The sequence below is a fragment of the Antechinus flavipes genome, chromosome 3 (assembly GCF_016432865.1).
Source record: "Antechinus flavipes isolate AdamAnt ecotype Samford, QLD, Australia chromosome 3, AdamAnt_v2, whole genome shotgun sequence".
In the NCBI taxonomy this organism is placed as follows: domain Eukaryota; kingdom Metazoa; phylum Chordata; class Mammalia; order Dasyuromorphia; family Dasyuridae; genus Antechinus; species Antechinus flavipes.
The window spans coordinates 586,442,929-586,470,834 of NC_067400.1; the positions used below are offsets into that span (position 1 = coordinate 586,442,929).

Sequence of the window (27,906 nt, forward strand, 5' to 3'; positions counted from 1 at the left end):
TAAAAATCAGGGACTTTTTTTAATGTTTAAATTTCCTGGTCAGTCCCAATGATCTTTTCTTAGCTCCTCATTCTTCTAAATCCTCTGTTATATTCGACACCTGGATGACATCATTTTGCTCCTCCTGCCTTTCTGATGGCCCCGACTCCACCCGTGAGCTGTGATTTTGCTCCAAAGGTCCTGGGCCTCTGCTCTTTGCTCTGAACGCAGGGTCACTTATGGGCTGCTGTGATTCCATTCCCACTTCTGGAACAATAGGGATGACTCCCTCAGCTCCAGCCCTGAACTTCAATTTTTTAAAGAGTAGTAGCTAATAAGAGCTAACAGTTTTATAATACTTCTGAGGCTTGCAAAGGAGTTTTTGCATGTTTATCTCATTTGATTCTCACAACAATCCTGAGAAATTGGTGGTATTAATTATCCCCATTTTACAGATAAGGAAACTGAGGCAAATGGAGGCTAATTGATTTGCGCAGGGTCACATAGGAGGTATCTGAGATGAGATTTGAACTCAGGTCTTTTTGACTTCAGGTCCAGGACTCTATTCACTATAACAAAAAGCTGTCTGAATCAGACACCAGATTTCCACCATCTATTTATGCACTAGCTCTATTTGATTCTTTGGTTTCAGGATTTGGAGCTGGAGGGAAGACCTCAGAGGTCATGAAAAGCTGAAAGGGACTTTAGAACATGGAATGTTAGAACATAGGATGTCAAAGCTGGAAGGGGCTTTAGAACATGGAATGTTAGAATATGTTAGAACATAGAATGTCAGAGCTGGGAGGGAATTTAGAATATGGAATATTAGAACATAGGATACCAAAGCTGAAAGGGACCTTAGAACATAGAATGTTAGAACATAGGCTGCCAAAGCTAGAAGAGAACTTAGAACATAGGATGTCAAAGCTGGAAAGGGCTTTAGAACATGGAATGTTAGAACATATCAGGATGTCAAAGCTGGAAGGGGCCTTTTAGGGCTGATACCTCCCCCAGCCTTCCTGGTAGGAAAATTTCCAGCCCTTCTTCCTCTCTTCTTGCCCTGAGTAAACGACGAATCCCCAGACACTACATTTGCTCCTCTAACATCCCCCGAATCGCCTGTTGGCGTGCAGGGTTTTGCACTCAGGTCTCATTTGAACAAACAAAAAGGTGTAAGCGCCTTTCTCTGTCGTCCCCTTCCCCTCACCATGACAGACCCTCAGGGAACACGGGCACACGCCAGTAAGTGTTTTGTTGAGTTAAAGTGAGGCGTCAGTTATTGTGCATAGCAGGGAGAGCCGGCAATTGCTTTCGCAGGTACTATTTCTTTTCCTTCGGGTGCTGGGGGACGGTACCCCGGGTGTCATCTCCGTTTTGTGGAGACGGGGGTGCGAGAGGAGATGACTTGGCCGAGGTCACACAGCGAATGACTGAGCAGCGCTGGGATCTGATTCCGGCCTTGAGACTCCAGCTCCGTGACTCTGGTCACTGGCCATGCTCCCTCCCAACTCCCAACTGTGTGTGCACTGCAGACACCTGGCGGGGATTGTGACTCTGGAATAACATCTCTCCAGAACAGATCCCAGAGGAGGGGGCCTGTTTCTGGAGAGGAGCGCCGGGATGGGATTTGAGGAAGGGGCCGGAGGGGCTGCTTCTGGAGCCCTCCTTGAGAAAGTGCTTGCTCAGCGGCTGGCACGTGCTCAGACTGCCTGATGGGCCAATGGGAGCGGCCATCCAGAGCGAGCCCCGCACTCAGATAGCCCTCCTGCTTTCTTGATTGCCATTTTTTATTACTGGGATTATTTAAGGCTGGGCTTGGCCCGGGGCCTCCTGCTTGCTTCCTTGGGGGAGGGGAGCGACTGAATAGTCCTCTTTAATTTCCCAGGCTGCTGTGGGAGTTAGTAAGTTGGAATCTCCCCCTCCCAAAGAGCAGCTGTTTCCTCTCTTGTTCCAGGCCAGTCCGAGGGATGGGGGCCCAGGCTGGACTAGGAGAATCCTGGGCCTTGAGGAGTGAGAAACACCCCTCGTGCTTTCTGGGCAAAGAACAGACCCTGAAAGCTCAAAGAACCTTTAGAACACAGAATGACAGAACTCGAGGGTTCCTTCTGATCAGAGAATGAACAGAGGCCCTTAGAGTATCCACTATTGAAACTAAAGAAGATCCTAGGAACCTGCTGATGGAGACAGAAGAGGAAACAACCTCAAAACTGACTCGTCCCGGTGGCACGTCGAGTCCGGGCAGGGCCTGTCTGGGAGCCCAGCCTGAGCCCCGAGAGGCTCCCCGAGCTCAGCCGGCCCCCTCCCATCGGCCATGGTCCGGGGAGGTTCCGGGCAGCTCGTCCCCAGCACTGGGTCAGTGGTGCAATGGCAGGAATGGCAGAAAGCAGCTCCAACCCAGAAGCGGCGTCCTCCGCCCTGTGCTGGGCATTGGAGGGAACTGGAGCAGGGGTTTATTTATAGTGTTTCCAGCCTGGGTTTGTGTGTAATCACAGGGAGGGTGTGTGTGGCGGGGGAGTCAGGTGAGCACCGGCTCTCACTGACCTGGAAATAAAAAGGTGAGGGCTGGGCTCCCCAGCCTGGTTCCTGGTCTCCTCTTCCATCCCTTTCTGCATTCCACTTCCCTTTAATTTTGTTCCTCCCCCCCCCCCCCCACTCTCTCCCTCCCTTCTTCCCTCGTTTTTCTTTCTATTTTCTCATTCTTTCCTCTATTTTGTACTTAAAGACGCAGATAGGTGGGTTGATAGGTATTTGTTACTAGGTGTCAGGCTCCAAAGGCAGCCAAACAAAATGGCCCCTGCCCTCAAGGAGCTTACTTTCTGATTGGAGGAAAAGGCACGTTTTGGTCAGTACATACAAGATCAGTCTGGAGATCTTAGAGGAGAACGGCCGCTGCGCGAGGAGAGATGGAACACAGATGTCCCAGGCAGGGGCCTCCACTGAGCTTGGTGAAATTGGTGCCATTTGTGGGCCCCTGGGCAAGTCCCCTGACTTGTGGGTCTCAGTTTCCTCATCTGTAAAGTGGGAGGACTGACCTAGATGGCCTCTGGGGCTCCTTCTGCCTCTCTGAGACAGAGAGTTTTCTCTTCTCCCCTATTCGGGCCCCTGGAATGAGAAGGCTGGCAGTGACCTCAGTAGGCAGAGAGTCCTTTCCCTTGCTTTCAGGCAAAGGTCATCCCCAGCCCTAATAACTGTTCCTCTGCCTCCAGCACTTTCCCTGTGCTTTGTCCTGTGAGGTGAGTAATTCCAGAATTATTGTCTTCATTCTATTGGTGAGGAAACTGAGTCTCACTTTCCTATCCCGGATAAGGGGTTTCTCCTTTTCAAAGATCTCCCACTCAGTCTTCCTCCTTTATTTTCTTCTACTTTATATGCTCTTTTTCAGTCTTTGTTTAGAAAAATTGTCATAAGGGGAAGTTTGTTTTGGGCCACTTGGACCTTCAGAATGTGATAAACTTTTTAAAGCTGCAAAGGATTGTGGAGATCATCCGGTTTAACCCTTTCATTTTACAAATGATGAGATGGGCTCAGAGAGGGAGACCGACTTGTCCAGGATCACACTGTGAGCTCAGGACAGAGGGAAGTTTGAACCCAAGCCCCCTGGCTTCTGCCTTCCTAGCCCCTGGAATGGCACCGAGCCCCCGTTTCAGACAGAGCTTCCCAAAAAGGGTCTTCTGGAGCTGAGCCTCTTCCTTTTTGGGAGCCGTTGGCCCTGGCGTGGGGTTGGAAGTAGCCTCTAGTGCACAAGCTCTTCAAGCCTCAGCTCATAAACTGGGGATTGCCAGAGAATGGGACAGAGTCCAGCTTTTTGTCTGTCTTGAGTTTATCTCCCTATTAGCCCTGATAATGAGGGCTGCCGGCTCCTTTGGAGCCAGACCTCAGATGGAGGGGAGGGGGAGAGGTGGGCTGGGGAAGCAGCATGATACTGACTTATGGGGGAATGCTTTAAGGATTACAACTCGCTTGCTTTAACAGCATTCTGGGAAGTTGCTTGGTTTTATTAATGGGAGAAATGAGACTCGGAGAGATTGAATGGAAGCTTAACACAGAATGTCTGAGTTAGAAGGAACATTAAAACATGAAATGTCAGAGCCGGGGGTCCCTTAGATCACAGAATATCACAGTTGCCAGGGTGTCAGAGCTAGGGGGCCCTTAGAACTCAGGATGTCAGGGCTGGGAAGGCCCTGAGAACTCAGGATGTCAGGGCTGGGGGGCCCTTAGGACACAGGATGTCAGAGCTGGGGGCACTTAGAACACATAATGTCAAAGCTGGGGGGCCCTTAGAACCCAGGAGGTCAGAGCTGGGGGCCCTTAGAACACAGAATGTCAGAGCTGGGAGGGCCCTTAGAACCCAGGAGGTCAGAGCTGAGAGAGCCCTTAGGACACAGGATGTCAGAGCTGGGGGGCCCTTAGCAATTATGTCAGAATTTCTCAGAATTTGACACTGAACCAAAAAACCAAACTGTGACTGGGCTCTCACTGCTGGGTAAGCTGTGTAAGTGCCTCGAGCCTCAGTCTCCTTCCCTGTCAAGTGAGAAGTGGGAGAGAGGGAGTGAAGGGGACCAGATGTGTGTGAACTGCTTGGGGTCTTTTGGGGATCAGACCCATCTTAAAACCAGGCCGTAATACTGTTTTTCCTGAATTCCTCTACAGACCGGTCTCGGTTTAATATTTCGCCTGTCAGACAAAGGCCGTTTTGTGCTGGCGGCTGACTTCCACCTGACTTAGTCCCCCAGAAGGGAAGTGGAGCTATTAAAGCTACTGCAGAACCCGGCCGGGCATTCGGGCTCCTCCTCTGCCCCTCTCTCCCCTCGTGCAGGAGGGGGACACACTCCCGCCTCGGCCCCGCACAAATGAGCTTCTGGGACGCGCGAGGCCTCTGGGTCGGACAGAACCGGGCTGCGTGTGGCCCCAACTCTGCCCATCACATTGCGGGGTGGGGCCCTTGGAGCCAGAGGCTGTCTCCCCATCTTGCTCCTTGGGTGTCGGGAGCTCGGTTCCTCCTCTGTGCATGAGGGGTTTGGCTGTTGGGCCTCTGGGGTCTCCAGTCTCGGGTCGCCGAGGATTTCGGCCTCTGTCTGCAGCGAGGGGGACCCTCCGCCCGGGGGTCTGTCCCACTCTGGGCGGCTGGATTTCTCGGCCACTTTCCCTGCCTTTGAGCTGGAAGCAGCGGCTCCGTCCCTGGGCGACCCTCCTCTGGGGCGTGTGTGCCTGGGTGTGAGAGTGCTGGGTGCCCGAGGTGGGCCCGGGCAGGGCAGGGAGGCCAGAGGGATGAGGGCGGCTGGTATTCTGGGAGGAATGTGAGCCGACCTTCAGGAGGGGCAGGAGAGGCTGCACCTGCTGTGGGCCTGGTGGGCAGGGCTCGGGGTCCCCCGGGAACAGGGACGAGCGTAGAAGGAAATCACGGAGACCAAAAGGCCGGGCCTGGGGGCGGCTGGTGCAAAGCTGGCGTGGCCAGAGATGAAGGGGTGCGTGCGAGAAGCTTCCACGCGCTGGAGCGGGGCCCGGCTCGTGGCTAAGGATGGGGCCCTGAGGTGGGCAGCCCCCCCACGGCCGGCTGGGCCTGAACCAGAGCGTTCCCCATCCCCCGGCCGCCTGAAGCCCTCGGGGAGGAGTCACAGCCACTCACCCCCTGTTTTATGACCAGAACCGTAAACCTGTGAATTAGCCTCGTGGCCCTATCAGGCCCCTTCCTTTTCAAAGCCCCAGTTACTCTATAATACGGCCTGTTGCTGTGCTTGTGCTGCCCACCTGGCAGGGGGAGCGAAGCCTTTCTGCAAACTTTAGCTCTGCACAGATTAGTCACCAGCCTCGCTTTCTCTTCCTGTAAAATGGGGATTGTCAGACCTGCCCCATCCCGGGGGGAGCCGTGTGAGGGTCGCCAACAGCCGGGCTCTCCTTTTAGCGCTCCTGACTCCTGCAAGGGCCCTCCCAGCCCTGACATCCCGGGTTCTAAGGGCCCTCCCAGCCCTGACATCCCGGGTTCTAAGGGCCCTCCCAGCTCTGACCTCCTGGGTTCTAAGGGCCCTCCCAGCTCTGACCTCCTGGGTTCTAAGGGCCCTCCCAGCTCTGACCTCCTGGGTTCTAAGGGCCCTCCCAGCTCTGACATTGGGTTCTAAGGGCCCTCCCAGCTCTGACCTCCTGGGTTCTAGGGCCCTCCCAGCTCTGACCTCCCGGGTTCTAAGGGCCCTCCCAGCTCTGACCTCCTGGGTTCTAAGGGCCCTCCCAGCCCTGACATCCCGGGTTCTAAGGGCTCTCCCAGCCCTGACATTCTGTGGTTCTTTAGTCAGGGAATCTCACCCCAGCTTGAAGGCCCCCATGAGAGCCCCCTCTTCCCTGCCTCCCCTTTAGCCCGGCCACCTCCCAGGCCGTCCGTCCCACTTTGGGGCAGCTGTTATTGCCGGACATTTTCCCTGACAGGGCCTAAATTGGATGCTTTTTTATCCTCCCCCCTTGACCGGCCCCTCTCCAACAGGTGTGGAGAAGTGTGGCCGGCTCCGTCCCGCCCCGTTCGGCTTTTCGGAATGTAGCCTCCCCCTCCCCATGCCCTGCTCCTGGGGAGCCCCGTGCTGGGGCCGGCAGATTCCTGACAATCCAGGGCCATTCCCGGAGACAGAGGCCGGTCCTTCCTCCGTGTTTCCTGGGCGCTGGGGAGGGTCCCCCAGGCCGAGCCTCCACATTGAGGCTTTTCCCTGGCCACGGCCCCATCTTCTGGGCCGGGGATGGGACGGTCACTGAAGCCCGGCTCTCGGACTCACGGCCTGGGAGGGGGCAGGGTCACTGGGGGAGTCTCATTCAGAGGCCTCGTCTGCCCCGGGTCCAGCCGGTGCCGTGTGGTGGCGAGCCTCCCTGAGCGATACCGGCATCCGGGGACCCCGGCCTGCCCCTCGGCTTCCCTGGCACGCTAGGCCCGGAGACCTGGGAGCATCCCCTTCCTCTTCTTAACAGCCAGAGGTCAAAGGTCATAATCTCCAAACTGGTCAAAGGTCACAGAATCTCCAAACTGCAAGTCAAATGTCACAGAGGAGGAAACCGACCTCGCGGTGGCCGAGCGGCTTGTCCCGCCAGTGTCTGGGCTGACCTTCGGACCCAGGCTTCCTGACCCCAGCAGCAGAGCTCAGAGCCCGCTGGGTGAGCTGCAGTAGTTGGCAGCCGGGAATGTGCTGCCTTAGGGTCCCCGGGCATCTCCGCCCCCTCCCCACCCAGGCCAGGGAAGGCCTTTTATCTCTGTTTTACAGATAAATTATTAACCACTTCCCACCAGGATTCTGCCCCTTTCTCATGCAGTATTTTCTCCTTAACGCTCTCATTTGCTTCCACGGGTCCCATTATTCCCTCCTCTACCCCAATAGCCAAACAGTCTCCGAGTTTTCTTAACTGGGCCCCTCTCCTCCCTTCTCCAGTGTGTCTCTGGTTTCTCTCTGCCTCCATTTTCTTCCTGCCTCTTCCCTCCTTCCCAAGATACACATCTGAGCATGTTCCTCCCTTCCTCACAATATAATGAAGAATATAATAGAGGCGGCGATTATCTTGAATTTTTTACCTTTGTGTCTATTGTGCCCCTTCAGAGTAGGGACACATAGTAGACATTTAATTAATGTTTGTTGCTTTGAAATAGTTGGATTAAGAAAAGTAAGGCCTGTGAGGTGGCAGACTTGCCAAAGTCATTGGATACCTTAGCAAGAGGCTGTTGGTCCAGGCTGGGGAGGGGTTAAGTGCCCCGGCGGAACGAGCAGGGCCTGCTTCCCCAGCTGGCATGGGATGGCGTGGCCCCTTCTGGCCCACAACGTGCTCGGGCCAGCTGGCCCCCTGGTCGAGGACACCGCTCCCATCTGTCCCAAGGAGAAGGGCAGTGGAGAGAAGCGATTGTGCCTCAGTAGCTTTTTGGGAGGAGGGGGCGGGAGGGAGAAGGTTTCACCCAGGGCTCCAGGAAGAGGCCTGAAGCTGGAGGCACAATGTCCCCGAGCTCAGGCCTTCAGCCCTCATTTTGTTTCTCAAGTATAATTTGGGATCTGCCCATATCTTCCTGGGCTCGTAGAGATTGTAGAGACCGTCTAGTCGTGGGCTTCTTAAACTTTTCCCAATGGTGACCTTTTCATACACTTGAGACATTTTACATGACCCCATGTATATAAAATAGGTACACAAATCAAACATTTACTGGTAATCCTAATTTCACACCCAATCCCTCATTCAGTTACAAGGCTTCATATGGGGTCGAGATCCATGGTTTAAAAAGCCGGGATCTAGTCCAACTTCCTTCATTTTCCAAAAAAGGAAACTGAGGCTCACTGGAGCTAAAGCGACTTTGCTTTTAAGGGAACTCAGGGAGTGAGGAGATGCAAAAAAGCAAGGTACTGTGTGGCTCTAAGTTCAATGCTCCTTCTGCTGTTTTCTGACCACTATTCAACAAATTTATTTCAGTTGAACAACCACTTATGAAGTGCCTCCTGCCATTTAGTGTTAAAGAGTTATCTAGAGACCCACACAAGGTCATATGACCAGTAGAAGCCAGAGCTGGGACTTGAACCCAGGGCTTCCTGGTTCTAGCTAGCTCTCTCTCTTCTATAGCATGCAGTCTCTTGATAATATCATCAACCACCTTAATAATATTAATAATAGCTGACAGCTCTCATCTTTGCGTATCCAGCACTTAGCACGGTTCATGGTACCTAGTAGGTGATCAATAAATGCTTGTGGATTGAGAAAATGCTTTCTACGAGTTATCTCACTGATTCTGAAAATCATCTGTGAGCTGTTATGGCCCCCATGTTGCAGAGGAAGAGACTGAAAGTCATAGGGAGGTAGAACTAGTAATTGTCTACAGCAGGATTTGACCTCAGCTCTTTCTGACTCCAAGTTCAGGGCACTGTCCCTTCCACCCTGCTCTCTCTCTTTAGTCCATCATTCTCCGTTTAGTACTGCTGATGGAACCGAGCACAAAAAGTTCGTGGCGGTCCAGGCTCAGGCCCTCGAGAGGCCCAGATCCGGGTGATCCTCGAGGCCCCCGGTCCCATTCCTCGGCTCCGAGTCAGTCTCATCTCATCGGGCGACATGTTCCCTTTTGGCTCAGCACGGGCGAGGAAGGAACGCGGCCATCTTTCTTCCCCCCCGCCCTTCCCTGTTCCTATTGACGCTGACATCAGGGGTGAGTCTAGACCCATTCATCAAGGGACCAGAGGATCAGGTCTCAGAAGGAAGTAAGCGTCTCCAGCAAGAAAAGAAAAGCTATGTCACAGAAGAACCGCGCGTATTCCCGGCTCATCTCTGCCAGGGTCCATATTTGTCCTCCTTGTTTATCCCTCATTCCTTCCCTTCACGAACCCTCCTAAACTTTGCTGGGCGGGTGGGGGAGCATAGATTTAATAACAACTAGCTCTTATATAGCGCTTTAAGGCTTTGCAAAATGCTTTTAAAATATTATCTCATTTGATCCTCCTGGGGACGTGCTGTTATTCCCATTTTACAGATATGTAAACTGAGGCTCAATGAGAGCCCGATAGCTGCAGTGAAGGCATTCTCTCTGTCCTCTCTCCAGCCTCCCGCTAAAACTCAGAAGGCCAATTTGGAATGTTGTTGTGGCCCGAACGTCCCCTGCGCAGCTAACCTGGCTGAGCCTCCCTGATGTCAGAAGCAGGCTGGTTCTCAGGGGCCGAACAGCGCCCTGGCCCCCGGACAGAGTCCCCGCGGGCCTGGGGGAGGCGGCGTGGGGCAGCCGCGGGATGGGCAGCGGCTGGCCCTGGGCCTTGCCCGCCCATCCTGCGGCCTTCCCGGGACCTCGGCCGACCAGGAGGTGCTTCCCCCCCCAGCCGGGCCCTGAAGGGGACTGGGGGCAGCCCCACCCAGCGGAGGGGAGGGCAGCCACGCCCCCTTTCCATGTAAAGTTTAGTGTTTTGCCTGGGCCACAACATGAGGCTGATATTAAATAATGAGTCTGTTCCCTTGAGCAGTGTTTAGTCAGCTAATCCCCTCCGCTTGGAGCAGGCGATTACCGGCCTAATTACCTGTTCCGGGAGTCAGGAGTCTGGCGTGTTTCACCTCCAGTTATGACAATTACAGCGTAACACACAAGGGCGGGCGGCAGCGCGGGGCTTCCCAGGCTGCCCTTTCTAGTGCTTCTTCTGCCCTGGCCTCCATGAATGGGGAGGCGGGGCTCACCCCTTGAAAATGGACCGTCAGGGGCAGCTAGGGGGCGCAGTGGAGAGAGCCCAGCCCTGAGCGCTTCCTGGCTGTGTGACCCTGGGCAAGTCACTTAACCCCATTGTCTCAGGGGGAGAGAGACAGAGGAAATGGACCATCAGGGGCAGCTAGGGGGCGCAGTGGAGAGAGCCCAGCCCTGAGCGCTTCCTGGCTGTGTGACCCTGGGCGAGTCACTTAACCCCATTGTCTCAGGGGGAGAGAGACAGAGAAATGGACCGTCAGGGGCAGCTAGGGGGCGCAGTGGTTAGAGCGCCAGCCCTGAGCACTTCCTGGCTGTGTGACCCTGGGCGAGTCACTTAACCCCATTGTCTCAGGGGGAGAGAGACAGAGAAATGGACCGTCAGGGGCAGCTAGGGGGCGCAGTGGTTAGAGCGCCAGCCCTGAGCACTTCCTGGCTGTGTGACCCTGGGCGAGTCACTTAACCCCATTGTCTCAGGGGGAGAGAGACAGAGAAATGGACCGTCAGGGGCAGCTAGGGGGCGCAGTGGAGAGAGCCCAGCCCTGAGCACTTCCTGGCTGTGTGACCCTGGGCGAGTCAATTAACCCCATGTCTCAGGGGAAAGAGAGACAGAGGAAATGGACCGTCAGGGGCAGCTAGGGGGCGCAGTGGAGAGAGCCCAGCCCTGAGCACTTCCTGGCTGTGTGACCCTGGGCGAGTCACTTAACCCCATTGTCTCAGGGGGAGAGAGACAGAGAAATGGACCGTCAGGGGCAGCTAGGGGGCGCAGTGGAGAGAGCCCAGCCCTGAGCACTTCCTGGCTGTGTGACCCTGGGCGAGTCACTTAACCCCATTGTCTCAGGGGAAAGAGAGACAGAGAAATGGACCGTCAGGGGCAGCTAGGGGGCGCAGTGGAGAGAGCCCAGCCCTGAGCACTTCCTGGCTGTGTGACCCTGGGCGAGTCACTTAACCTGGTTGTCTCAGGGGGAGAGAGACAGAGATAAAGGACTGCTGGCCAGAGTGGAGGTGTGCCAGCCTGTGTGGGAGGGGCTGAGGCTGGAGGGTGGGGCCAGGGAAGGGGCTTTAAAGCAGATGGATGATCTCATCCGGGACCTGGGGGACCTTGGGAAACACCTAAGGCCAGGATCTAAGGGATTTACTTGGCTTAAGGACTGGGGCGATAAAGAACAACTGAATCTAAAGTCCAGGAAGCGGGCTCAGCTCCCAACTCTGGAGACAAATCACTTCACTGTCTGCATCAGTCTCTTCATCTGCAAAATGGGAGATGCGAGATTCTAGCGCTAAAGTAGGCTGATGCGGTGGGGAGCGAGGGCTTTTGGAGCCGGGGGGCTGGAGTTCAGATTCTGGCTGTGAGCCGGTCACTTCATCTTTCCGAGCCTCAGTTTCCTCTGCTGTAAGGAGGCTGAACCTCGCAGGGTCGGGGGAGTCACAAGAGATGCAAAGTGCTTCCCTCCCCGGGCTTCAGCTTCCTCCTCTGTAAAATGGGCACAATCTCCCTCTGGGCTGTGGGGTGAGCCCCTTGTAAGCCGTCCAGGACTATGGAAATGAGGCCTGTCTTTGTTTCCGCCACGAGGAGACTCGGGAGTGGAAGGGGCCGTGGGAGACACCCTCTCGTGGGTGGGGGACGTTCCTGACGAACCAGCACGGTGGCTTCTGGGTGCCGGGGGTTTGGAGACCGTGCCAGGGAGAGTGACTCACGCCCTTGCCTTTCGCCAGATGGGTGCTCCCCCACATCTGGAGAGAGGAGGCTGGGAAGCCATTGGACAGGTTACCCCGTCAGGAGCACTTGAAGGGTTGACTCATGGTTGGGAAGACCTTGGGCCATTACTTGTGAGAATGAACCCAGTGCAAGCCAACTGACACATTAGACACTGATTGCTGACTTCTGTACGGGGTTCTGGGGGGGCGCGGTGCCACGGCCAGAGAGCCAGCCACGAAGGCGAGAAGACCTGGGTTCGAGTCTTGCCGACGTTTAGTGCTTCTGTAATCCTGGGCAGATGCCCTAGGCGGCTCAGACTGCAAGGGGCAGAAGGAATTTCCTCCCCTGGGAGTTCCCTGTCCCAGTGAAACCCTAGATCCCATCCCGATCTCCCTATTTCTATGGCCCTTTCAGGCTTACTGAGCTCCTTCCTCCCAGCAACCCTGGAAAGTTGTAAACTATTATCGTCTTTCTTTTTATTGATGAGGAAGCGGAGAGTCAGAAAGTTACAATAGTTTCCTCAGGGTCGCCCAGCTAGGAAGTGGTGGGGCTGGGGGGGGGGGGCAATCAATGGGGACTTCCCAGGAATGGGGTTTGAATTGGGCTCTAAAGATATGGAATAATTGGATAAAGGGGAAGGGAGAAAAGTGCACGAATAGGAAGCAGCAGGAGAGGATGGGGCTTGTTCTGGGCGTCCCTGGGCAGTCCAGTTTGACTAAAGAGTAGAGTACTCTGGGAAAAGTGTCTATGAAAGCCGAACGATGGCCCCAGGTTGGAGACAGCCTCAGATGGTGGCGAAGAGGAAGAGTAGCCACTGCAGGGGGGCTTTGAGCTAGTGAAGCGTTTTATGGATGTTCTCTCTTTCAGTTCTCCCAAGTATGGCACGTGGGTTCTACCAGGGTCATTCCACATCTTACCTTAGTGACCTCGGACAAAAGGTCGGGGCATTTCCTTAGGCCTTTGATGAGTTTTCTCATTAAAAACATGAGGTTAGAGTTGGTTTGAAGGTAATTTCCAGATCTAAATTTGTGAACTCAGGGGTCCCTCTTGCCCCCACTTTACAAATAAAGAAACTGAGGTTGAAAATAGTGAAAATAATTAAATGACTTGCCCCCTGGTTGTACAACTTACTTAAATATGAGCCAGGACTTGAATCTAGATCCCTCTTGACTTTTAAGCCTCACAGTATTTCTGTTCTACTAGGCTACCTTCCCAGGAGTTTGATTTTTTTAACTTGTCTGTCAGTAGGAGCCCCTGAAGATCGTTGAGCAGAGTAGTGTGTGGATTGGATGGGAGGCCACCGAGGCAGCTGGGAATGAGGTGCTGGGTCTCTGGGGACCCAGAGTTTTCTCAGGGCGAAGGACTGCCCTGAGGGAGGCCCCAGTGGAGGGATTAGCCTGAGTGTTCCCAATTGCAGGGTGCCTTTGTTTATGGCAGCAACATAAACAGCCCAGGGACCCAAACCACCCATTAGCTGTCCAAAATAGGCTCTGCAGTCAAGGAGTAGAGTTCCCCCTAAAGTTTTCTGTAAACACAGTGACAACTGGGGGGGACAGGGGGACGGGCCATCTCCTGGGGAAAGGGGGAGCCTGGAGGCCAAGGCCTGGATGACTTCTGCTCGTTCTTTCCTTTTAAAAAAAAAAATATTAAAAAGAAAGAGGCATTTTTTTCCTGTTATAGCGGTCACTCCGCCCCTCCAGACTGACTCCTCCCCTTGTGACAGAAGTAAAAAAAAAACCAAAAAACAAAACTAAGCAAAACCATCCAAGGCAGTGACCTCATCTGACAATGTCTGCGATCTGCAGGCCTGGCAGCCGACCGCCTCCCTGCCTCCGCCGGCAGCGCCCGGCTGTGCCTCATTAGCTGCTCTCTCCTTGGCTTCTCAGGGCCTTTCTGATCTAGGCCAGCCGTGAAAACTGGAGGGAGGCACCGAGGATAATCGGGATAATGATTTACCGGAGCCGGGAATGTTAGAATTCCTCATCCAACGGCCCTGTGAAGCAGGGAGATTGAGGGAGATTATCCCCATTTAACAGCAAGGAAAACAGAGGCTCAGAGAGCAGAAGGGAGCAAACCCAAGCTGCAGCCAACCTTGTGGAAGGACTCAGTTGCCTAAAGCATCTTTGTTTAGTTTAGTTAGTTTAGTGCCTTACTGTGTTCTCAGCTCACTTTAACTGTGACTTCTGGGTTGCCAATATTTCATGAGCCTGTTAAATTTGAATCATGGAGGGGAAGATGAAAGTCTCAGACAGCTACTTTTTATCTAGACAAGCTCCTTTCCCTCTATAAGCCTCAGTTTACTACCTCTCTACAATGAAGCGGTTGTTCTAAATGATCCCTAATGCCCCTTTTAGCTCTGATATTCTGGAACATTCATCATTCTAAGGACTCCCCCCAACCCCAGCTCTGACATCGGGTTCTGAGGTCCCTCCCAGCTCTGACATCCTAAGTTCTAAGGGCCCTCCCAGCTCTGACATCCCGGGTTCTAAGGGCCCTCCAGCTCTGACATCCCAGGTTCTAAGGGCCCTCCTTCCCATTCAATATTCTCTGTGCCTCCCCCCATTTTCTTCCTTCTAAGGGAGAAGTTCTAAGGGCCTGCCGGGCTCTGACCTTCTCTAAAACCTCAAGAACCAAGGGTGCTTTTGAGTCCAAGTGTCTGCTTGCCAAACCAGCTGTTAGAATGTTTAGCTTTGTTGAGCTTCCGAGTGGGGGAGGGGAGAGGAGCAGGCTTGGGGCCAGCTTCCTCCCTGCTTGCTGATAAGAGCTGGAAGGTTAAGTGTGCCTGGGGATGACTCCCCATTCATGCTGTAAGGAAAGTTAAGCTAAGTTAAGACCCCTCCTGGATCACTGCTGAGTGCTTGGGGGAAGGGGGTTCAGGAGGGGAAGGAGTGACCCCCCCCCCATGTTCTCTGGCCTTTCCCTTCTAAGTAATGAAGCAGGGGGTTCAGTCAGTTGGCACAAATGTCAGAGAACTGCATGTATGTTGGCCTTGTGGGGGGTGGGGAGCAGAGAAAGTGGGGAGAAAGGTGGGGGGAAGAAAGAACAGTCCTCCCCATCCCAGATCTGGGGAGCGTGAGCGGGGAGGGGCCCCTCTGTAGGCCACCCAGCTCTTGCTCTGAGTGAGCTCCTAGGCTCAGGGGGGCAATCACAGAATTTAGATTCAGAGTTGGAAGGGATCTGAAAAGGTCATCATCTAGGCCACCCCTTTCCTACCCCCCCCCCATTTTACAGAGGAGAAAACTGAGTCCTGGACAGTTTTAAGTGACTCTCCCAGGTTCCCTCAGGAAGTACGTGGAGGAGTCAGAATTCAGAGCTAGCTCCTCTGATCCCAAATCTGTGCTGCGTTTTCCAGCATGAATCGAGCTATTCTGCCTCAAAACTGGCGAAGGGCGGTGTTTAATCCGCAGAGTTAGCCATTCAGTCTAACAGGGGATCCACAGGAGGAAGACTGAGACAAAACAAAGCAACCCACTCACAAAATAGACTTTCCTTCCTTCAGCTCCGAGGGAGGCTGCTCTAAAAAGAAATAATAATGCCTTAAAAAACCCTGGAGCTGCAGCCTTGAATTCTGGTTAACCTCAGAGCTGAGACGGCAGCTTGGAAATAGCAAAGGTTGGAGAACTGGAAAGGTTTCCCTTCTGGGTCCCAAAGCCCCATGGCTGTGTTCTCTGGAGGAGGCTCCTGCGCCTTCCAGGCCACAAATCACCGGAGAGGTGGGGGGCAGGTTCCTGAACCAGAGGCACCTCTAGGGAGGAGATTATCGAGTTCCGTTCTCCCCCTGTCCGACAGAAAATGAAACTGAGGGCTACAAAGGGCAGGGGTTTGCCCTGAGACGCCGGGCACCGGGTACTGGGCATCCATCGGGCCTGGGATCTGACCCCAAGTTCCTCCTTTCCTCCTCCGGCTCACTGTGGGATGCTGGTTAACTTTCCTTCTCTGCTGCACTGACCCCATTTAAAATTGGCAGGGCCCTGCTTGGGTGTGGGCAAGGTGCACATGTGCTCCCGGAGGAGGGAACTGCTGAGGAGCGGGAGTGTCCCCCTAATTATGGGCGTCCCTGGATTCAGCATTTCCTCCAAGGGTGTCACCAATGGTGATCCCCAAGCACTTGGCAAGTGGCAAGTGCTCAGTAATTGCTTGTTAATGAGGGGATCAAAAAGAAACTGTTTTGTTGGGATTTATGAGGGGCTGGCAGCCCTTTCTGCCAGAGATCAAACAAGCAGAGAGCTGGGAGGGGGTCCTTAGAACCCAGAATGACCCACTGGGGATGGACTTTGGCTTGTAGACTGCCAGAGCTGGTAGAATGTCAGACCTAGGGGAGCCTTAGAACCCTGGAGAAATGTCAGAGGTGGAAAGGGCTTTAGAACCCAGTAGCCTGTGAGAGCTGGGAGTTTGGAACTCGGGAAGAGGGAAAGTTCGAGTTCCAGAGCTGCTCCTCTGTCTCCCACATGGCCTTCCCACCCCTGGCTGCCATCTTGGGCATTTGGGCTCAGGCTCCTAACATTGGAGGTGGCTGGGGGCGCTTGGGGGGGGCATCCTGTGCCTTCTTTACTGGGCTAAGTGCCCAATTATAGAGCCTGAGAAAACCTCCTCTACCTGTCCAACCTCCCAGGCTACAAAGGCTTCTAATTAGTCCCAGTGTGAGCTGGTGGGGGTGGGGGGGTGTGGGCTTCTCAAAGGCCTCATTGTTCAGCTAAGCCTGCCTCGGAGGAAAAGCTTTGAACTCCTCTGAGCCAGGGTGAGCCATTAGCACCAGCTGGCTCGGGCTGCCAGGGATGCGAGCTGCCACACTCCCTTTCCTGGGGATCTCCAAGTGCTGAGAAGTGCTCATTCCCCTCAGCATTCACTGGCTGTGGGGAGGAAGGACTGGGCAGAGGTGGGGACTCCCTGCCCAGGCCTTGCTCCTCGGCCCCAAACCCCCCTCCTCTCTTTGTCCAGGTACCAACTGAAATCTGGGCCTGGTATCTCTGTCTCTACGGGGTGCTGAAGGCAAGTTAGACGTGTACACTTTCCCCTAGAGCTCCCCACAGTGATGAAAACACAGTGCTGGACTTCATTCGCCAAAAGGTTGAGGACTATTGCCTTAGAACCCAGGTGGGGAGACCCTTAGAACCCCGGAGGTCAGAGCTGGGAGGGCCCTTAGAACCCGGGATGTCAGAGCTGGGAGGGCCCTTAGAACACAGGAGGTCAGGGCTGGGAGGGCCCTTAGAACCCGGGAGGTCAGAGCTGGGAGGGCCCTTAGAACACAGGAGGTCAGGGCTGGGAGGGCCCTTAGAACCCAGGAGGTCAGAGCTGGGAGGGCTCTTAGAACACAGGAGGTCAGGGCTGGGAGGGCCCTTAGAACACAGGAGGTCAGGGCTGGGAGGGCCCTTAGAACCCGGGAGGTCAGAGCTGGGAGGGCCCTTAGAACCCAGGATGTCAGAGCTGGGAGGGCCCTTAGAACCCGGGAGGTCAGAGCTGGGAGGGCCCTTAGAACCCGGGAGGTCAGAGCTGGGAGGGCCCTTAGAACCCAGGAGGTCAGAGCTGGGAGGGCTCTTAGAACCCAGAAGGAAGGAGCTGGGAGGGCCCCTTAGAACCCAGGATGCTAGAACGATGTTAGAGACAGAGAGAACCTCAGGCCAAATGGAGACCCCACAGGAGGACTCAGTGGCCGTGTGTATGGGGGAGTGCTCCCAAGTTTCTGGCCCTCTGTGGTTACTGTCATAAGCGTTCTGCCTGTTCCATTAGGGCTGACTGTAATGGAATCTGCTGCCCCGGTTGAGCGTTTGTATTAAATTAATGCCGCCTCCACAGAGACAATCAGTTGGCATTTAATTTCCATTTCCTTCAGCGAGTGGCTCAGGAGCTGGGTGTGAGAGGGCTGGGCAGCAGGTCATTCCATGGTGCTTCGGAGCTCAGTCTCCTGTCCCGGGGCCTTCCTGGAGGAAGCAAGGAGAGCAGCTTCTGGGGGGCGGGGGGAGGGGGCGCTGAGCCAACTCCACAAATGGCAGAGCCTGGTCCCATTGGTCTGGTTTCCTTTCCAGGCTATTGAAGGCCAGAGTTCCGTGTTCCCTCTCTCAGCCCTGGGCCGGGGCTGGTTGCCGGGTTTTAGCCTCTGGGGCTTTGCTTCCCCCCCAGAAGAGAAAAGTTGATGAGAACGAGTTGCTTTGCTGTTGCCAGTTAGCTCAGAGAGCCCCCCTCAGAGCACAGAATGTGGCGGCTAGAAGGGCTCAGAACGGCCTCGGTGGGGCCTGGGGGAGTAAGCTCAGAGCCCCCCATCTGACGCCTGCTCCCGACAGGATGAGTTTCCTGGGGTTAACACGCGGGAAACATGTGGAGAACGGCCCGTCCCGCTTTGTAAGCAGTGCCGGCCCGGCCTCCCTTCAGGGGCTGAAGAAGCAGCCGAGCGCCTGGGGGAGGGGGCTCTGAGCCCCTCTGTGTGCAGGTCTCTCCTTAGGGCAGGCTCAGTCCTGGACATTACATTTAGAGTGGGCAAGGGGGAGCCTGGCTCCAGAGACCAGGTGGGAGCAGAGGATCATCATCAGGGTAGAAGTTTTAGATCAAAGGCCTGCAAAGGGGCCCAGAGACCCCCAGGTCCGACCTCCCTCACGGGGCCTGCCAGGGGCAGAGGTATCCAAGGCCCATCCCTGTCAGCTGTGGGTCAGGAGGCGCGTGGAAAACCAGAGCTGGGCACGGCAGAGGCAGAGGGATTAGCCTGAGCGCCCTGCCAGAGTCGATGGGCTCCGACACGCCATCGGGCTCCCTCCCACCGGCCTCCCTGTGGCACACCCAGCATGGGAGCCCAGCAGGATGATGAGTTCCCGAAACGAGGGAAGGGTGCGCACCGAGGAGCCCGCCAGGGGAAAACCGTCAGCCCCTGCCTCTGCCCCCCTTACCCCTCCCCTCCCGGAGGTCCCCAAACCAGGCCCGAGTTACAGTTTCCCATGTTTGCTTGGCAGTTTTAAGGGGCCCACGCACTCTTTGGGTAGTTCTTCCCATCTTAAGATCCTTGAACTGGATTCAGGAATTTGGGGTTCTAGTTCTGTCTCTCCTGCTAGAAGATCATCAAATCACTTTTCCTCTGCCTTCAGTGTTCATCCTCACCTGTAAAGTGATGTTCTACTCAGAGTAGATTCCTCCCAGCTCTGACCTCCTGGTTCTAAGGGCTCTCCTGGCTCTGACTTCCTGGGTTCTAAGAACCCTCCCAACTCTAACATCCATGTTCTAAGGACCCTCCCAGCTCTGACCTCCTGGGTTCCTATGGCTGTATCCCCAGCCACATCTAAGAATTTTTCAATGCCCAGGAGGTTGGACAGACCAGAACAATGAGACTTTGAGTTCTAATTCTTTACCTCTGCTCCGCCGCAGAACCTAGAATGTTAGATCTACAATCCGGAGGGCTGGGGTTGGATTTAGGAAGCACTGATTTCCAGGGTGGTCTCTGCAGTCACTGTGTGACTTGGGCAAACCTCGTGACTTCTGCCTGCCTCAGTTTCCTCATCTGTAAAATGAGGATAATAACAGTTCCTGCCTCCCAGGACGGCTGAGTATCCGTGAGATATTATTTGTAAAGCCCTTAGCCCAGCGCCTGGCACTTAGTAAGTGCTAACTGTTACTCCCATTACAAGGGGATAGAGGAGATAAAAGTGCTTCAGACGATGCAATGTCCAAGTGCCAGTTTCTAGTCCCTTGACGAGAGAAGTAGTGATCCCGGGCCCCCGGCCAACTCCGCTCGGGCGCTACTGTCATGGGACGGAGGGGAGAGTTTTGTGTTTGGCCCACTGGGGACTTGCTAAAAGAAAGGCACACGTGTTAGACATTGTTGGTGGGAAAGGAGGTGATTGTACTTTGGAAGAAGCTGGGGAAGCTCCAGCCTTAGCCCATCACACACTCAGGGGTAAACAGGAAGAGGGGGATCATGTTCTTAGAAAGCCTGACCTTCACCTCCGTGGACCCAGTGCAGACTGAGCAGCCTCTAAGTGGGCCGGATCCGGACCGAGCGGCCTCTAAGTGGGCCGGATCCGGATCGAGCGGCCTCTAAGTGGGCCGGATCCGGATCGAACGGCCTCTAAGTGGGCCGGATCCGGACTGAACGACCTCTATTAGAGGCCGGATCCGGACCAAGCGGCCTCTATTAGAGGCCAGATCCGTACCGAGTGGCCTCTAAGTGGGCCGGATCTGGACCGAGCGGCCTCTAAGTGGGCTGGATCTGTGTCTCCAGCTGGGAGAAGTCAGAATAAAGGAAGAGGGAGGCCCAGGGGTGTCTCTGGCCCAGACAGGGCCGGTGGGGGAGGAGCTGCCTTTGTCCCTTCCTGCACCCTGGTGAGGATCGTTTGCAGACCCTGTTTGCCTAGCTTGGAAGATCAGAGCAGGGGAGGGGGGGATGTGTTTGGAGGAGAGGGAAGCAGAAAATTTCTGCTTAGAAACAGGAAATTCCAGCTTTTCAGAGTCTTTGCCTCCCATAAAAGGAGAACGTGGGATCCCCAAAGAACACAACATAGTTAAGAAAGTTAGAATGCAGAATTTCAGGACGCATCCAGATGAGTTCATCCACATGAGGGGTTATTAGCTAACCCTTTTGGTATCCACAGGCTAAGGAAACCTCTGTAGGAATGTTTTGAAATGCAAAAAAGTAAAATACATAGAATTAGGAAGGAAGCCAATTCTAGCAAACTACAGTTATGTAAATATTTTAAAAAACATTTTCACACACCTCATGTTAAGAGCTCCTGATCTTGCTCCCGGCTTACCACTTTACAGATGGGGAAACTGAGGTCTGAGGTAATAAAACGGCTTGTGTAAAGTCACAGGGGCAATAACCGGGACTAGGCCCAAACTCAAATGTTCTAACTCCAAACCAGTCTTCCCTCTGCGGGATGGCTGATCCCCAGGGGAACAGCTCTGGGGGCCAGGCCCAGCTGAGGCTCTTTAAGTCTCTCTGCCCTGGTGCTACTGGCCTGGGGTCCCTGTGATTCCTGGAGCTCTTGGTGAGCCGGATGTGAAAAATGCATGAGTCAATCGGGATGACTTCATGGATTTCCTCGCCTCAGCCGCTGTGCTTTGTCAGCCTCTTCCCTCCAGAACATGTCTCATGGAGGCACAGAGGGCTGTTTCGGGGGGAGGGGAACGGGCTTGTGTGTGAGGGATCTCAGAGGGGGGGCTGTAGAAGGAAGGCTGCCATCTCCCAGGAGGAGGAGGAAGGGAAGGAGAGGAAGGCCCGGGCTTATCAGTCCCAGACGGGGATGGTGACAGGCAGGGTTTGGAATGCAAGGTAGCCACATCTGCTTGTGGGCAGAGATAGAAGCCACTCCAAGTCGCCCTTCCTGTGGGTTTCTGGCAAAGGAGCACCAGAGCCCCTTGGGCAGAGGGTCTCCATGGGCAGGGGGACCATCTCCCAGGAGCTCAGCAGCCAGCCAGCCAGCGGACCTGAAGGCTGGCCAAGCAGTGACCCAGCCAGCTTTGCAGAGTCATTTCCCTGCTGCATTATTGACCTCCACATTCCTGAGCCCTTTACTTCCCCTCCCCCAAGCTTGGGGAGCTGTGGGACGCCTGGAAAAGATTTCTCCATTTTTTCCTATTCCTGCTCTAGGCCTTGTAGGGCAGTGGGAGATGGGGGGCGGGGAAAGAGGAAGAAGCTCCTGACTTCTGATCTTTCTCCCCAAAGGAGTTACTGTATCAGGGATCCTGCCTGAGAAGAGCTTTCTTCAGACCAGGGCCTGAGTTGGTTGGTTTTTAAGGACATTGGAAGCCTTGTGGGAATGGGTGGCAATGGTCCTGGAAATGATAAAATTGTAGAATGTGAGCTAGAAGGGAGCTCGGAATGTAGGTCCTCAGAGCTGGGAAGAATATGTAATGGTAAGTCTGGAAGAGACCTTAGAAGGGACTCAAGGTAGAGGGGCCATTAAATAGTGAGCTAGAAGGATGCTCAGAACGTAGACCTTCAGAGCTGGGAAGAATATGTAATGGTAGGTCTGGAAGAGACCTTAGAAGGGAGCCGAGGTCTTAGAGCTTAAAATGTTAGGGTTTAGAACCCTTAAGAACACTTAGGGCTTAGAACATTGGAGCTGGAGGGGCATGAAATAGTCTCTGAGCCCCCTCAGCTTTGGCTCCCACAGTGGAGCAGAACCCTAAGGGAGTAGGAGCTGTTGTCTGAGATTTTTGTCTCTTCCATGTCCCCAAGTCACTGTTCCTCGAGCCCCCGTTCCCAACGGAGCCTGCCACCCCCCTTACTCCCCAACATCCCCAGGAGAGAATTACTGTTCACAAATTGGCAGCAGGAAGGCTTTTCAGAGCATTAAAGAGCAGCCTGGCTTCCGGGGTGTTCTGCAGCCCACCGGCCTCCTACTCCTCTGGGTATGAATCACAGAAATATCACAGCTTCCAAGGAATCACAACTGCAGGACCGAAGGGCTTGCAGGGGCTGAGAAGGGGGCAGCGCCGTGTTTTCAGAGACTGTGACCTTAAAAGAAGGTGGGAGGGTCGTCCTGCTGGGAGAACAAAGGAGGGCATTTGGAGAGCCCAAGAGTGACACCCAGGCAGAGGGCAGAGGGACGCCCCGGGAACTTTGAGGCGGATCCTCTAAAGAACTGATAGAAAGACATGGGTGTAAGTCATCCAGGGTGAGGAAACATCCAGAGTTCACAATCTGTACTAGCAGAGAGTGAGAGGCAACGGGCCCAGTAAAAGGAGCTAGAAGGACTTGGGTTTGAATCTTAGCTCTGACTTCCTGCTTGTGTGACCAGGGGCAAATGACTTACTGGACCTTCACTTCCTCATCTAGAAAATCGAGAAAATGAACTAGATGGCATTGAAATTACTTTCTTCTAGAAAATCCATGGCCTCTCTGAAAGGGGGAGCTTGAGAGAAGGGCTGGGTGTCCCTTTAGGAACGGAGGCTGGAGGACCTTCAGGACGCACTGGCCCTGCTGGTGGCTGACATGACTGGGCAAGAGTCGAGCAGCACCACCATTAGCCTAATGCAGCTCCTGGCCATCGTGGAGGAGACCAAGCCAAATTTGGATTGCTACTTGGCCTGATACCCTCCCTGCCTCCCTCTCTCTGGAATGGGATGAGCACTGGCCCTGTTAGGGAGGCTTGGTTTGGAAAGGAAAAACACAAATCTTAACAGTCCTGGGAACCGAGGAGAAATTGGCTGATATTAGCCTTTAGATGAAATAAGTTGGAGAGAAGTGAGAACAATAGGGATATACTTAAAAGTGTTTGGATTCACTGACTTGGAAGCCGACTCTGTGATTCAGGGCCTAAACTTGACCCCCGGCCAAAGAGCCAAGAAAATCACACCAACTTAAGTTAATTAATTGCTCCCCTTTCTCCTGCCTCATGGTCTTGTCTATGAAATGAAAAGATTCAATTTTCTTCTTGCATTGGGTATGTTGGAGAGAATTAAGATAATGTGTTTCATTGCTGACCTGGGGAGAAAGAAGCCCTTTGACTGCAAGTGAGATAGAGGATAGAGGAACCATGGATTCCTTGGTTACCTTGTCCTTAAACATCCGGTTATCTTCTTATTGGATTAGCCCGTTATTCCCTTCCCTCACTTTCTAATAGGATAACTCCAAGGGTCATCTGTCCATCAGCTACCGTCCCAGACAGAGGCGTGGCGAGGGCACTGTTGGACAAGAGAGATAGCAAAGCATCAGATGGGCCCTCCCAACGTGTCCTTGTGTCAACTGTGAATGTTTCTTTTTGCCATCCTGGTCACAGAATCACAGAATGAGCCCTTAGAACAGAGAATGCCAGAACTGGAAGAGATCCTTAGGAAAGAACCAGAGGGTGATAGATTGAGTTGGAAAGGTCACAAAATCCAACACCTTCCATTTGTAGATGAAAATGAGAGCCAGAGAGAATAAATAATAACCTATCCAGGCTCACACAATGAATAAGCATCTGAGGATTTGAACCCAAATCTTTCTTCCAAACTCGGAAGGAGCTCAGAATATTAGAGCCGAGAGGGAGCTCAGAACCTAGAATGTTAGAGTTGGAAGGGAGCTCAGAACCTAGGCTATTAGAGATGGGAGGGAGCTCAGAACCTAGAATGTTAGAGTTGGAAGGGAGCTCAGAACCTAGACTATTAGAGATGGGAGGGAGCTCAGAACCTAGACTATTAGAGATGGGAGGGAGCTCAGAACCTAGACTATTAGAGCCAGGAGGGAGCTCAGAACCTAGACTATTAGAGCCGGGAGGGAGCTCAGAACCTAGACTATTAGAGATGGGAGGGAGCTCAGAACCTAGACTATTAGAGTTGGAAGGGAGCTCGGAACCTAGAATATTAGAGCCGTGAGGGAGCTCAGAATCTAGACTATTAGAGCTGGGAGGGAGCTCAAAGTGTTGGAAATGGGAGAAATCTTCGAGAATTATTTAGTCCAGTAATCCCCAAGATCTACTACACTAGGCACCTGTTAAGATTGTTGCTGGAGCTTTGAATAGAGAGACTGCTAAGAGGAGCCAGGGAGAAGCCTGGAACCAGGGAAGGAAGAGGAAACATCAGCTTGTAAAAGTTTGCAGCCTCCAAGACATTCAGAATCTTTCATTCACCACCAGGAGTATCCCTCGGTATTGATAGTCCAATCGAGGTTGACACAAAGGGCGTTGGAGGCTCAGAGGGGAGGCAGTTTGCTCAGCATGGCCCTTTTGGGGGCAAAGCTGGAACTTGAAGCCCATCTCCTGGCTCTCAGCCCAAAGCTCTTTTCCACCCCCTGCTTGTCTCTCCCTGGTGAGCTCCCTTTGGAGCCCAGGCCGTGTAGGGAGCTGTGGCCCAGACGGGACTTGTGAGGAAATTGTGTCTCAGCCGGGCTGTCCGGGGAGACCAAAGCGGGCCAGAGGAGCACGCCTGACCAGCCCCACAATGTCAGCGTTTCTTTGCCGCCGATGCCTGAAATAAGGAGTTCCCTTTCACGTCTCTGAAAAGCGGGGGGAAAGTTGTGGGGGGGAGATAGCCAGGTCTCCCAAAGACAGCAGGCTTGCCCTGAGAAGCTGATTTGACCCCAGATAGGGCAGAGGAGTTCTTCCTGATATCTTCTGGCCGCTGGAAACCAGACTAAACCCAGCCTGGATTTAGAGCCGGAAATGCCTTTCACCAGCACTCTGAAACATCGTCTGTCCTGGTTTAGTGCGGTACCCGGGACCACGCGGTCTGAGGGCAGAACACCTGGGCCCCCCTTTGCCTTGCCAATAACCACTGTGCGATGCCCCTCTCTGTTTCCTCATTTCTTCTTCCTTAAATTCTCTCCATCTCTGGGCTTTTTTTGGGTTGTTGTTGTTGTTGTTCTAAGGGTCCTCCCAGCTCTGACATCTTCTACGTTCTGCGATCCTTTCCAGCTCAGTCTCTGTTCAGGGTCTCTCTTGCTCTGGTACCCCGCGGGGGATTGGTCAGGAAGGCTCGGGGACCCTGAGGCTGGGAGCTGGTCTGGGAGCGTTTACCTGGGGCAGTCTGCAGTCACCACCTGGTAGCTTCCCACTGTGATTAATTATTCTTGCCCACTAGGGGCTCGGCGCAGTGGTTTCTGCTGGAATGCTCTTCGTGCCCTCTGAATGTCCACAAGCTCCGGTCCCTCCGTCCCAGTCAGCGCTCGGCTCCGAGGCCCCTCTTCCAGTGCGAATGTCTCCCTTCCACAGCTCTTTGAGCCTCTCTGAGGCGCCGCTTCCTCATCTGTTAAATGGGGTTTCCTATGTTGTCCAGCCTCCCTCACACAGTGCTGGAATTCGCAGATGAGAAGGGACGGACTCTGGGTTTGTGGAGCGCCGCCTTCCCTCCCACGGCCTGAAATAGCCTTGTGCCCCCTCTCTGGGCACCCTGTGCCGGACTCCTTCTGCAGCAGAGGGAGAAGCCGGACCCTGGAGGACGGACAGGTCCCCAGCAGCCCCTCGGAGGCCAGACTGACCACCGCTGCAGACCAGGGGTCTCTGTCCTCGGTGACCTGTCCAGGCTGTCTCCCAAAAGCAGCGGGTCTGGGCCAGAAGGAGCCATGATTCAGCTCCAGCACGAGACGATGCCGTCCCCCCTCCCCACCTGGGGCAAGCTCCCCTGCACGCTCCCTTCTTTCCTAGGGCCGCTCCATGCAGGGGGTCCAGTGCTCAGGCTCCGTAGGCAGACCCCCCACCGTGACTGGCTGTGCGACCCCGGCTGAGGCCTCTCTGTGCTCTCACTCTCCGGTTTCTTTTCCTCTGGGCAGGGACAGTTAACTTCTGGGTCATCCCGAAGGTCCCTTCCAGCTCTAAGTTTAGATTTGTCTCTGCTGCCTCAGCTTCTCCTTGCTGTGTAAGCCTGGGCTGTTCCTTCTCACGAGGGGCCTCTCTGTCCCTCCCCATCAGAACCAGCTTCGCCGCAGCTCTGACGGCCTCTGTTCCAGGGTCTCTCCCACCCCTCAGACTCTGCAGTTCCTCTCAGCCCCCCAGCCCGGCCCCGAGGGTCTTCCCTGTCCCTGTCCTGTGTCCTGAGGGCCTCCCCCAGCTCTGACCCTCGGGCTCCTCAGAGAAGTGTGGGCCGCCAGCTTCCCGTGCAGGCCCCTTAGGCCTGGCCCCAGATGGCCCCCTCCCGGCCCGAACCCTGCCAGACACACAGACGGAGAAGCACTGGCCGACGTCCCGGGCCCCGGCTCCTCCTGGGGGGAGGGAAGGAGGAGTGTTCCCCGGCGTGTGTGTGTGAGTGTGTGAGTGAGTGTGTGCGTGTGTGAGTGTGTTTGTGTGTGTGTGAGTGAGTGTGTGAGTGAGTGTGTGTGTGTGAGAGAGAGAGAGTGTGTGTGTGAGTGAGTGTGTGTGTGTGTGTGTGAGAGTGTGTGAGTGTGTGTGAGAGTGTGTGAGTGTGTGTATGAGTGAGTGTGTGTGTGTGAGTGTGTGTGTGAGTGTGTGTGTGAGTGTGTGAGAGTGTGTGTGAGAGTGTGTGTGTGAGTGTGTGAGAGTGTGTGTGTGTGTGAGAGTGTGTGTGAGAGAGAGAGAGAGTGTGTGTGTGTGTGTGTGTGTGTGTGTGTGTGTGTGTGTGTGTGTGAGCACAAACACTTGCTTCCAAAAAGTCAATGACGTGATTGCATCTTCCCAGGCTGGTCCATTCCTTCCCTTTGTCCTATTTTTAACCCTCCCCAGTGACAACTTTAAAAGAGAAAGAGAGAGAGAGAGTGGAGTGGAAGCAAATGTCGACCGGCTGCCTTCTCCGTCTCCCTCACTAGGCAGAGCGGAGGATGCTGGTATATTAGCCAAAAGTCCAAGCCAAACACCCCGATTGAGCCACTTAAAGGCCAGCTCCCGGGCGCCCCCTCCGGTCTGGGGGTCTCTGCCATCCCGGGCTCTGCAGGGCAGAACTCAAGGGAAGGAATGAAGGAATTTCTCCTCCAAGGGAGGCCTCCTACGCTGCAGGGGCCGGGCCCTGCCCTGTAATTGTACCCCCGGGCTCCTGGCTTCTCCCCCGGAGGCCACAACAGCAGCTCCGGATTCTGGAAGGGGCTCTAGTTCAAGGGCATTCTCGGGGGAGCACCACTGTGCGGAGCCCAGGGCCCGAGCCTAAAGCCAGGTCCCGAATCCAGGCTAGGGATGCAGGAGAGAGGCCAGATTTCTGGCACGTTCCCTGCCCCCCCAGATCCCTCTTGGAGGCCAGACCCTTCTGGAAGGGATTCTTGAATCCCAGCCCTCCGCCCTCCAGGAGCCCCACGAGAAGCCTTCCCGGCTCCCACCTTCAGGGCTGAAGCAGCAGGGGGCAGGAAGGCCTGCCTTAGAACCCAGCCTTGGGAGTACCTCTGCATACATCACTTAGCCCCTTCCTCATGTAAAATGGGCATCACTGAGCGTCACATGAGCAAATGGATGCCAGCTCCTCGAGGGCTGGGGTGAGCTCCCTTTTGTCTATGGATTCCCAGGACCCAGCACAGTGTGTGGTACTCAGCAGGCGATTAATAAACGCTTGTTGCCATGACTCAAATACCAGAGGGGAGGGAGACAGAAGAGCTGGTGATATCTTTGAGGACAAGGACCTTGTTTCTGTGTTTGGATCCCCAAGCCCCTTGCCCAGTATCTGGCACACTGGAGGCATCTAATAAATGCTTATTGAATGAATGACTTTGACTCCTTGATCGGTCGTGCTGCAG

General features: G+C 54.4%; 1 protein-coding gene across 2 annotated transcripts in view; it reads left to right on the forward strand.

The window, feature by feature from the left end:
* The window catches only part of IFFO2 (intermediate filament family orphan 2), a 55,258-nt gene that overhangs the window by 9,393 nt on the left and 17,959 nt on the right, over nucleotides 1–27,906 (forward strand). The gene's annotated exons all lie outside the window — the stretch shown is intronic.